The sequence below is a fragment of the Octopus bimaculoides genome, chromosome 5 (genome assembly GCF_046866305.1).
Source record: "Octopus bimaculoides isolate indiv1 chromosome 5, ASM4686630v1, whole genome shotgun sequence".
In the NCBI taxonomy this organism is placed as follows: Eukaryota; Metazoa; Mollusca; class Cephalopoda; order Octopoda; family Octopodidae; genus Octopus; species Octopus bimaculoides.
Window position 1 is genome coordinate 14,989,169 of NC_142932.1, and position 12,500 is coordinate 15,001,668.

Here is a 12,500-nt window from a genome sequence, read left to right on the forward strand (position 1 = left end):
CCAACATCGTTTGACAACCGATGCTGGTGTGTTTACGTCCCCGTAACTTAGCGGTTCGGCAAAAGGAAATTGATAGAATAAGTACTAGGCTTACAAAGAATAAGTCCTGGGGTCGGTTTGCTCGACTAAAGGCGGTGCTCCAGCATGGCCGCAGTCAAATAACTGAAACAAGTAAAAGAGTAAAAGAGTAAATATGTTTCTCGCAAGGAGAGGAAACTTAAATTTCCTACCCCGGCAGAGACTAAAAAATGGTCGGCTGAAGGTTATGATAGAAGACATTTGCATAAAGTGCCATGCAATGGAACTGATCCCGAATCCTCGTGGTTCCAAAGCGAGCATCTTAACAGCACAGTCATGATTGCGCCTTAGCCCGTTTTCTTTATAATCCTTCTTTTTTTTTTTTTCTTTGCTTGCATCATGACATTTTAGCAGAATTCTTCGATGGATCGATGTGTATCGTCAGTCGTTGTGATCGACTGAATTTTATCATAGGATACCTCGAAAACGGGAATAACTATTATTGATAGGTTCTAGAAATGAAGTTGTTCTTGATGGAATGAAAACGATTTCAATAGAAACTTACGGTAGGTGTCGATCGAGATTAGGAATATGATCAGGAGCGTCGGTTAAAGTAGAACTGCATTGGGCTTAGTATTATTCTTCTCACCGAAAATGCGGCGAGCTAGCAGAAACGCTAGCACGCCGGGCGAAATGCTTAGCGGTATTTTTTCTGTCTTTATGTTCCGAGTTCAAGTTCCACCGAGGTCGACTTTGCCTTTCACCCTTTCGGGGTCGATAAATTAAGTACCAGTTTCGCACTGGGATCGATCTAATCGACTGGCACCCTCCCCAAAAATTTCGAGTCTTGTGCCTAGAGTAGAAAAGATTATTCTTCTCACCGGAACATTTAAGAGACGAGGCAGATATGCTCAATAAATTAACCACTAGAAAAAAATCTTATATAACACGAGCGTTTCTGAGAAGTTTCCATACAACAGACAGACAATATTTGCAAACTCCTGCAATTGTTCTTTGAGTATCAGAATGATAAAGATGCAATAACTTAAATTTCATTTCCTCAGTGACATTTTCCTCCTGACATCAAGAAAACGTTATACTGCTTTTTACCTTCGTGTCTCTTTCTTTCCTTTTCCTATAAAATGTTAAGCTTAACCGTCTCCACAATCATTCATAGTTCTTTGGCTGCAATAATAGAATTTTATGGTCATTCCCGTAATGATGGTAATGATCTACCAAAGAAAAAATAGAATTTATATTTTCTGTTTCTAGAATACTTGTATGTACGGTTTTCATATCTTGTTAAAGCATTCGATTCTTGCTCCTTTAAAAAGATATTTGATGAAAAATATGAAAACAGCAAGAAAACCTGAAAAAAAATTGTCGTTTGTAAAATGTGTCACTGGGGTTACCTCTGCTTCACGCTTCATAAAAAGAAGTTTTTTCAAAGCTGTGTCATAAAACCGCTTTCTGCTGTTAACGGTACGGAAATATTAAACGAATAAGAGTTGCGCCCAAAAGGTATCTGACTTAATTTTCTTCCCGCCAAAACTAATACCGTATGAGCCAAATCCTTTACGCAGGAAGTGAAGCCACACTTCCTGCGCATACAGGAAGTACAGAGCTACAGTGTACTCCCATTGGATTTTCGTTTTCATCGAACGCATCTAGCATAGATATTACGTCGTATATCTGCTTCCCGCGCTCACATGGTTAACTTTCAAAAAATACCTCGAGATTATCTTTTGAGAAATTCCGATGCAGCTCCGTGCACAGCACTTCATGATATTTCCTTGATATCTGAATAAAATAGAGATTAAACCGGTTCAATTAACTTTCAAAATGCACCCGAAAAATAACAAATCCTGAAGTAATTTCTTCGGCGCCTTCCTCTTTCGACAGTTGAAATGAATTCATTGTCCTTCGCAAGGTACAGGTTTGAGATAGAAGCGAGTGGCGACGAATGAAGTTGAGGATTATGATCGATGCACACACGCACTCACGTACGCACACACGCACACACATATGCATATATACATACATAACATACACATATATATAGACATATATGCATACATACCTACATACATACATACATACATACATTCATACATACATACATTCATACATACATACATACATACACACATACATATAGTCATATATTTATGTTCATATATATAAACATACATGCATCCATATATATGAAGAGAGATAGGTATATAGGTATATAGATATATAGACAGACAGACAGACAGACAGACAGATAGACAGATAGATAGATAGATAGATAGATAGATAGATAGATAGATAGATAGATAGGTACATATAAATACAAGAAACGAAATGTGAGAGAAAGATGTGTGCATGTGTGTGTATATATGTATATATATGACCGTTGACTGAACACTATTCAATTTTTTTTCTCCGTGTTTTTCTCCTTGTCTCCGTATTCTTTCTGTTGAAGAGCGTAGCTCGAAACGTCAAAGACTTTCCGTATTCCCGAGCGTCATACTAATATATCTTTTTGTTATTTACACCACCTGTCCTCGTCTGTTGTTATTATTTGTATATTCTCCCATATATATATATATATATATATATATATACATGCACACACAAACACACACACTGCCATATACATACATATATATATATATATATATATATATATAAAGAGAGAGAGAGAGAGAGAGAGAGAGAGAGAGAGAGAGAGAGAGAGAGAGAGAGAGAGAGAGAGAGAGAGAGATGTGTTGTAATAATGGAAGAAGTTATGTCTTCTCACTTATGCATATTTATGACCCGGTGTTCAATACCAACGTCCATTATCTTCATGACATGGATAAAGGAGATATTTTATGCTTTGCCACGTTGAATGAGATGCATGTTTAAATCAGCATATATGTGTGTGTGCGTGTGTCTGTGTATGTGTGTGTGTGTGTGCGTGTGTGTGCATGCGTGTGTGTGCATGCGTGTGTGTGTGTATATATGTCTGTATATGTGTGCATATAATATGCATATATGCACATGCTATATATATCATATATGTAATATATATATATTAATATATATATTATTTTGTATATATTTATATACCTATATGTATGTAGGTATGTAGGAAAGAGGAACGAAGAGAGGGAGGAAAGGAGATGGAAGGGGAATGGTGAGGGGGCAGGAGGGTAAGGTACGGAGGGGTAAAGGAGGTAGGTAGTTAGGTATTAATTAACAAGAATACTATTTCGCCCAGTCAACCCTTCATCGGACAGTCTGATGATGGGTTAGCTGGTCGAAACTTCGAAATCACTGTCAATAGTATACCTACCTACCTACCTACTTATATGCATACACACATAATACATACTTATATATATATATATATATATATATATATATATATATATATATATATATATATATATATATATATATACATATATATATATGGGAGAATATACAAATAATAACAACAGACGAGGACAGGTGGTGTAAATAACAAAAGTATATATTAGTATGACGCTCGGGAATACGGAAAGTCTTTGACGTTTCGAGCTACGCTCTTCAACAGAAAGAATACGGAGACAAGGAGAAAAACACGGAGAAAAAAAATTTACATATATATGTAAATGCTCGTATATATATCTATATGTATATATATTATATATCTATATATATGTCTGTGTGTATATATGTATCTATATGTATGATAAAAATGTTTGCTTTGACAAGCTCTTGCCCTGACGAAGGTTTTTGCTTTTTAAAATTCATAACACAATTTAATTGCATAATATGGATTTAAGTAATTAAACCCGAAACGCGCGTAGGCAGCATGAATTGACTATCATCATAATAAATGTATTGATCATTCTGCATACACATCCTCCATTTTATATATATATATATATATATATATATATATATATATATATTATAAAAATAGATTTCTGTGTGTGTATTCACTTTTCACGCGGAAACGTCTGCTCGATACTTCCATACTGCTTCTATACTTGGGATGCGTGAATAATTTGACCTCGGATACATAATAGGGTCTTCATTGTATTTTTCTATTAAAAATAAATAATGTTACTTTATGTATAGGTTTTTCAATGTCAACTTCCGGGATTGATGTAGCAACTACCTAAACAATATTAATTCGTTGCCGGCGAAATTTTCCGTTGACATTTGCGAAACCTCTCTATCTCTATTTTTAATGTTTTCATTTCAAGTTTTCATTCGTTACTCGCAAACAACTACAATAAATTACTGAAAGAAATATTTACTAAGCAAGTGAGATTTTTTTATAAATTGAAGTTTTCAAGAAAATTTAGTTTCTGAACTTCCTTTTATTATTGAATATTTCAAGTTCACAAATTTAAATATTCGGTACAAGTTTTTTTACGAGCTTTTATTTTTACGATTTTTTTCATTTCGTGTTTATTTCATTCATTGTTTGCAATCTTCTCTCTGCACCTCTCTCTCTCTCTCTCTCTCACACACACACACACACACACACATTCTCTCTCCCTCACTCTATCTCTAATATAAACGCACACACTGTCTCTGTAATATAAACATACACACACATACAACCACTCCAGGTTTGATTTCGTTATTACACAAACATCAGATTAGAATTTTGCAATTTAACATGAGCCGTCTAAAAAAATATGGGCATTCTTTCGCTTGAACCCGCATTCTTCGTTAATTTCCGTAGCAATTTTTCATTTATTTACTTTTTGCGCGTTGTGTTCAGTTCTATGTATTTATTGTCAGTCACACACATGCATGCATCTTTCTTTGTATGTATGTATTTATGTATGTATGTATGTATGTATGTATGTATGTATGTATGTATGAGTGAGAGGGAGAGAGAGAGTGATGTCTAAGTGACACTCTCTCTCTCTCTCACTCTCATGCACACATACACACACACGCACACACATACAAAAAAGATGTTCGAATATTTATTTATGTATGTACGTATAGATAACAACACACCTCTTCACTCACGCCCCCTTTCTCTCACGTCCATTTCATATACACGCACATACATCTTTCACTTTCTCCTCTCTTTCCCTTTAAAACAAAAGTAAATAAATAAGAAAAATTTATAAAAATTATGAGAATTGGGAATCAAATGTGAAAATGTCATCAAGTGCATGTATACATAAATTTGTGTGTGTATGTGCGTGTGTGTGTATATATATATATATATATATATATATATATATATATATATATATATATATACATAAATGTGAGAGAGAGACTTAGTCAGACTGACTGGCAGAGAGACAGGAAGACAAATAGATAGATAGGTTTCTTTATTAGCCACACAGGGCTCAACACAGAGGGGACAAAATACAAATGTAGAGTTTTTCTTTTCGAGGGGGTCGAAAACAAAGCAGAAAAAAAAAACAAAAGTGGGGACAACGATGAAAAAAAAACATCGCAAAACGTTTGGGGTATTTACAAAAAATACGAAATAATACAAAAAATTCCCAATAAGATAGATAGATAGATAGATAGATAGATAGATGCACTCCAACATACACACACACACACACACACACACACACACACACACACACACACACACACACACACACACACACACACACACACACATATACATGTATATATATATATGTATATATATATAAACGAATTCATATATATATATAAACGAATTCATATATGCTCGCATATATATTTATATGTATATCAAAATCAAAAATAGCAACACGGATTTTAAAGGTTATTGCAGTACGTACGTTTCATGCTACTCCGTTTATTTAAGTAATGCGAGCATTACATTAAATGCAAAATGCAGAGCAATCTTCAGCTGCACAAAGATATAGAAAATTTACTGAAAATTTCAGCAGAAAGGGCATATATATATGTATGTATGTATGTATGTATGTATGTATGTATGTATGTATGTATGTATAAGCATATATACTCAGAGATATTCTCCTTTTCCCACGCTTGAGTTTTATCTATTAGAAATATTAGCTTGCTGTAGGAGTGCATTATTATTGTATATTAACACCTGTAGAACAAAATATATAATTATCCATTTACACACACACACACACACAAGTATATCAAAGTTGTGAATATCAGAAAGGGACGGGTGTGTGGATCTGTGTATGTCAGTGTATTAACATAACTAAATACATACATACATGCGTATGTACATATATTATACATATATGGATCCTTGGATCGTGCGTACCTATTACATAATGCCCATATACGCACATATATAAACATACAGACATATATATGCTTATGTATGTGTATCTGTGCATATGCGTGTGTATATGTGTAGGACGCATACGTACATTACTACATAACTATGAAACTATAAACGTATATGCATACACACCTATATACCTGTATACATTATCAGAACATAAAACTGATTTATTGCTATATAAATTTCCAATACGTTTGCGATTTCCCCATTCTCTTACATCTTATACGAAAGAGAGATAGTTGGGAAATCGATAGATAGATAGATAGATAGATAGATAGATAGATAGATAGATAGATAGATAGATAGACACACATACACACACACACACACACACACACACACACACACACACACACACACACACACACACACACACATAGACAACAGGCAGACAGACAGACGGATGGATGGACGGATAGGCAAACAAAGGGACACTCGGACGGACGGATGGATGGATAGCAAATACCATACGGTATTTATTCTTGAGTAATCAAAATTATCTCCACCTCTAAAGGATGCATCATAATTACAAAATGGCAGCTTAACATGATAAGTTAAGAGCTTATGAGCAGCTCGACATGATAAGGGGAGATAATCTCAATAATCAAGGGTCTCCCAAAACTGACATGCCACGACGGAAAAAGAGGGGCTTATTGTCTGGTGATAAGAGGTTAGTCGTGGATAAGTGTTCCTACCTCAATAGGCGTCAACAGCACGAAAATTGTCTGACCTTATCTCCAATAGCAAAGAGACTTAGACTTATACAAAATTGGGTAGAATACCTTTATAGTCAAAGTGATATACAGAAGTGAAACAAAAATCAGCTAAGAAAAACAAATCAGATGGGCCAGTGACACGTACATAAACGATTACAGGTAAATTCACCGCCATCTATTCACCGTGAAGGAAGTTCACATTGAGGAAAGTTTACCGAGTAAATATATCCGGAGTATCTCACCGTTAATAGTTAAAAACTATTTTATTGAACAAATGTGAATTAATGGCGGTGTACCTGCCGGACATGTACATGAACAACATAGAAAATACAGCTGTAGTGGAACCTCGGTTTACAAATTTAATTCGTTCTTGAAGACCGCTCGTCACTCAAAATGTTCGTAAATCGAAACTTCGCATAGGAAATTCAAGAGAAAGCAAGGTGAATTTGTGTAAGGATGTGCACTGAACGAAAGCTAGACAACAATTGACGCTCTTCCGCTGATACTCCTAGCCTGTCGCCAACCGTTATTACCAGCTTGTGTGTTCGTTACCCGAGATGCCCATTCGTCACCCGAAACATTTTATCTTCTATAAACTGTTCGGAAACGATTTGTTCTTGGTGAGAGGCGGTCGTAAACCGAGATTCCTTTGTGTAATAAATACCATACAAGACAAACTTTCAATTTATAAAAATTATCTCCGCTTCTAGATGATGATAACCGGAATCTTTCGACAAAAGAGACCGACTGAATACGTAAGAGACTTAAAATGAGCGCAAGAGTCGACTCTTTCGACCGAATCTTAGAAAACGGTGTTGTAGCATAACTCAGTGCCTTTTTTTCTTGCCACCTATGTTGACAGATCCTTAGCATTTTCCTCGCAATCTAGTTTTGCCCCAGATATTTTATCTGAAAAGGATACAAGATGGTTACGAGTGGAATGGTTTCGAAAAGCGATCTGCTCAATCTTGCTGGTCCATTTGTCTCTCCGCCGACCCGCCATTTTAATTCTTACTGATCCCAAACTTGCAAAGAGAAACACTTATATAGAAGTTACAACTGAAGACCTATTGTAACTGTGTGGTTTTATACATTGTAATTGCATGCAATTTTTGCTAATATCCTCTTTAAACTCGTATAACTGTAGTCGGTTACACACACATAGACACACACACAGACACAAACACACACTGCTATACACACAAACTCATTTACAACTATAGGCAAACACAAGCGCATACGCAAGCATACGCGCGCGCGCACATTCACACAAAAACAAAGAAATATACACCTACAACACATGCACACACAAATACACGTGTACACAAATGTCTTGCGCATATTTGTCTCTCAATGTGCTTCTGTATATATTTTGTAAGGACGCACGCGCGCGTGTGTGTATGAACAGATGAATCGTGACAATACATATATATGTTGAACATTTCAGTCAATGGCGTCAAGAAAAACCTCACCCTTACATGAGTGTGTTTATATATAGATATATATATATATATATATATATATATATACACTCACAGACACACACACACACACATTTATACATACATTTATATATACATATATATATATGCACACACATATATATATACACTTATATACAAATATATATATATATGTAAATACATATATAAATACACGCGTACGTATGTATGCATGTAAATATGCATATATCTATGTATGTACATATATGTACGTGTATGCGTGTGTGTTCTTGTGTGCGTCTCTGTGTGGTGTGCGGGGTGTATACATTTATTAAATATATGCATTAGCATCGATTTAATATATATTGCGTCGTTTTTATTGAAATATGCATGAGTTTAGATCTGGTCCGATACATTGTATGCATGAAATTTATGTACTATTACAACTCTCGGTCCGTACATATGTAGTGTCTGTATGTATTGTCGGTCTATCTATCTATTTATCTATCGATATATACATATGTGTGTGTGTGACTATATATATATATATATATATATATATATGGGAACTCATGCATACGCACATTGTCTCAAAATTATATTCATATTTTCATGAATATAAAGACCACAGCCATCATTACTTTTGGAATAAGTTTTGGCGCTTCCTCATATATTCGCCATATGGGTTTAAAGTTACTAACATTACTATAATTTGAAGCAAATATCTTTAGACTAATTTGTGTCAGAGCTTGTTTCAAGATTTCTGAAAGTGTAACAAAGCTAGTAAAATCTTAATTTGAGACGACGGCTTGCAGTCAACCCAATAAAATTATTAGAAACTGAATCCCTTGTTATAACTACTTTTGAGCTACAAATTATCAATTTCAGAACTAATTTTTGTAAGAGATATATTTTTATAAGCATAAAACAATTGCACAGTCAAGACTGATTGACTATGAATAACCGTTTAAGACTATTACTCGTATTTGTATTTCTGTAGCTAAGTTTTGTGTACAACTAATATTTATTTTAATATTACTTTTATTGAAAATAATACTACGTGTTTTTTCGCAAAATATTTATCAAATAAGTTAAATTAATTTTTGATGATACTTGTACTCAGATTGAGAATAAACAAAAAATAAATCAAATAAACTTATGTTTTCTATTTTCTTGTGCTTGAATATTATTATTTTATTTAATATGTCTGAAAGCTAATACATTTTTCGTTTCATTATCAGAGAAAGGTCTCTTGTTGAAATAATTTATATAAAATCTAATATTTTTACTAAATTATTTATAATAGGCCAATAGTTAGTAGTTATATTTATGAACAATGACTTTCATTTATCTTCTTAAATTGGTAATATGTATATTTATTTTTAAATGTGTAGTTTTGTAATCTTTGAGATAACTGAAAGAGATTTCTCTTTTCAAATTATCTGACTGGTTGGCATTTATGTTACGTTTGATAATAAATTCGCAATCACGCTGTAAATTATTGAATTTATTTTGTAATAAATGTAAACTATAAAAACCTATAAGCACACAATTTCAGCAGAATCAAAGCTACCCCTCGCATTTTTAGCAAATAATTATAGTAATAAATAATAATAGTAGGAGTAATAAATAATAATAGTTGGAGTAATAAATGATAATACTACTATTATTACTACCAATATTAATAGTGGTAATGTTTATAATTATAATCATAATGTCAATATTGATTCAATTATAAATGTAAGTTTACTGAGAGGAAACTAAGAATTTTGACAATTGTATTAAATTCATTTAAGACAGGAATACTGTTTATAGTATCAGGTGTTTCTCATAACGTGAAGCCTTTACAAAGGACCCTGATTGATAAATGCGTTTCTAGGAATTAAGCGCTATCAGTGTCAAATACGTTACCGTTCTCACCAAGCCTTGACGTCTAAGCCGCACACTGATTAAAATGCTCCTATGGACAATATGACATCAATGTTATGAAGGTTGGCGTGCTCACCAAACTATGACGTTTAAACTGCACGCACGCTTGATTAAAATACAGATCGTAACATTCAGCCTACTGGAACGTATCAGAAGGTATTTAAAGGACAAATTCAATAATTTCATCACAGTTATCTAGTGTATGGATGGATAGATGGATGGATGGAAAGCACGATTTATTCGTGAACAGAGTCATTCGTAATACAAGGTATTACTGTATTAAATCAATATGAGGAGATAAAGTATGATTTATTCGTGATCAGAGTTGTTCGAAAACCGAGGTTCCACTGTACACACATATATATATATATATATACAAGGTTGAGGAGGGTATTGGATTTAACCAAACCCAAAAGGATACAGGTAATACCGAGTAAGTGCTGTATGCCGACTAGTTTTTCCCCAGTCGTTGTATGAACAGGATTGGGGATTATAAGTCGTGTATTAGCGTGTGCATATATAAATATATAATGGATAAAGAGAGCAATGGTAAGGTGGGAAATATGGTATGGTCGGAAATATATTTTATGGATATCCATAAAATATATTTCCCACCTTACCATTGCTCTCTTTATCCTTTATATATATATATATATGTTTATTGCCCACAGTGGGGCTAAACACAGAGGAGACAAGCAAGGACAGACAAAGGGGTTAAGTCGATTACATCGACCCCAGTGCGTAAATGGTACTTATTGAATCGACCCCGAAAGAATGAAAGGTAAAGTCGACCTCGGCGGCATTTGAACTCAGAACCTAACGGTAGACGAAATACCGCTAAACATTTCGCCCGGCGTGCTAACGATTCTGCCAGGTAATAAATAAATAAATAAATAAATATATATATATATATATATGTGTGCGTGTGTGTGTGTGTGTGTGTGTGTGTGTGTGTGTGTGTGTGTGTATATATATATATATATATATATATATATATATATATATATATATATATATATATGTAATACAGATATATTCCTCTATTTACATAATATTGAGGTCTCCTTCATTCTTTTGTTGTCTTACCATTTCTATCAATATATATATATATATATATTCATATGCATACACATAATACATTCGTACACACATCCACACATCATATAACAAGATATTTCATCCTTTCTTTTGGTCTCATTCATTTCTTTTTCGCTAATTAAAATTTGAGACTTTAGTTTTGATCAAAGGAATCCAAGACTCCAAAACAGAGACAGACAAGCGGACTGACAAACAGACAGAGAGACGGACAGACAGCCAGACAAAGAAACATACGGACAGAAAGACAATAATTGAGAGTGAACGGCAGCTGCGGCTATATCTAGTTCAGTATGTTCTAACATACACACAAACACGCGCGTGCACCCACCCGCACATACTCACACACACGCACAAATTGATACACCCCCACGCACACCCACACACATTCTCATACTCACACCGACATACTCACACAAGCAAAAGCAAACACATTTAGACGCACAAAAACACGCACACAAACATAAATACACACGCAAAGTTCATACACATAAATGCAGGTGCACATGCATATATGCATACATACATATATACATACATACACACTTGCACACATGCATGCATTCATACATAGATTGTGTTTTAAACACAAACAAGAATCACACAAACAGATATGCCTAGTTACTCACAAACACAAACCTACCCACAGAAATAATTAATCACAAACACACACCTACATACGCGTACCACGCAACGCACAAACATATGCAGACATACATACAAATATATAACGTATACTGTTATTGCAACTATGCTATAGTCTTATGTTCACATGTACCTTATACATTGACAAGGAAATCGCAAGATATGGAAAAACAGAAAAACAGATATGGAAAAACAGAAGCGATACAAATACGGGATTTCTACACAGGACCTAGGGTACAGAGGGAACTTCATGAGAGAACTTCATTTGAAGTCTTCCATTGTTCACTCTAACGAGAACAGGAATTGAAGAGAGCACTTGTCCTTGATGTTCAGGGAGACCTTGGATGGTAGGGTTCCACGATTGCCCCACGAGATCCTCTTGCATCTGGAGGAACA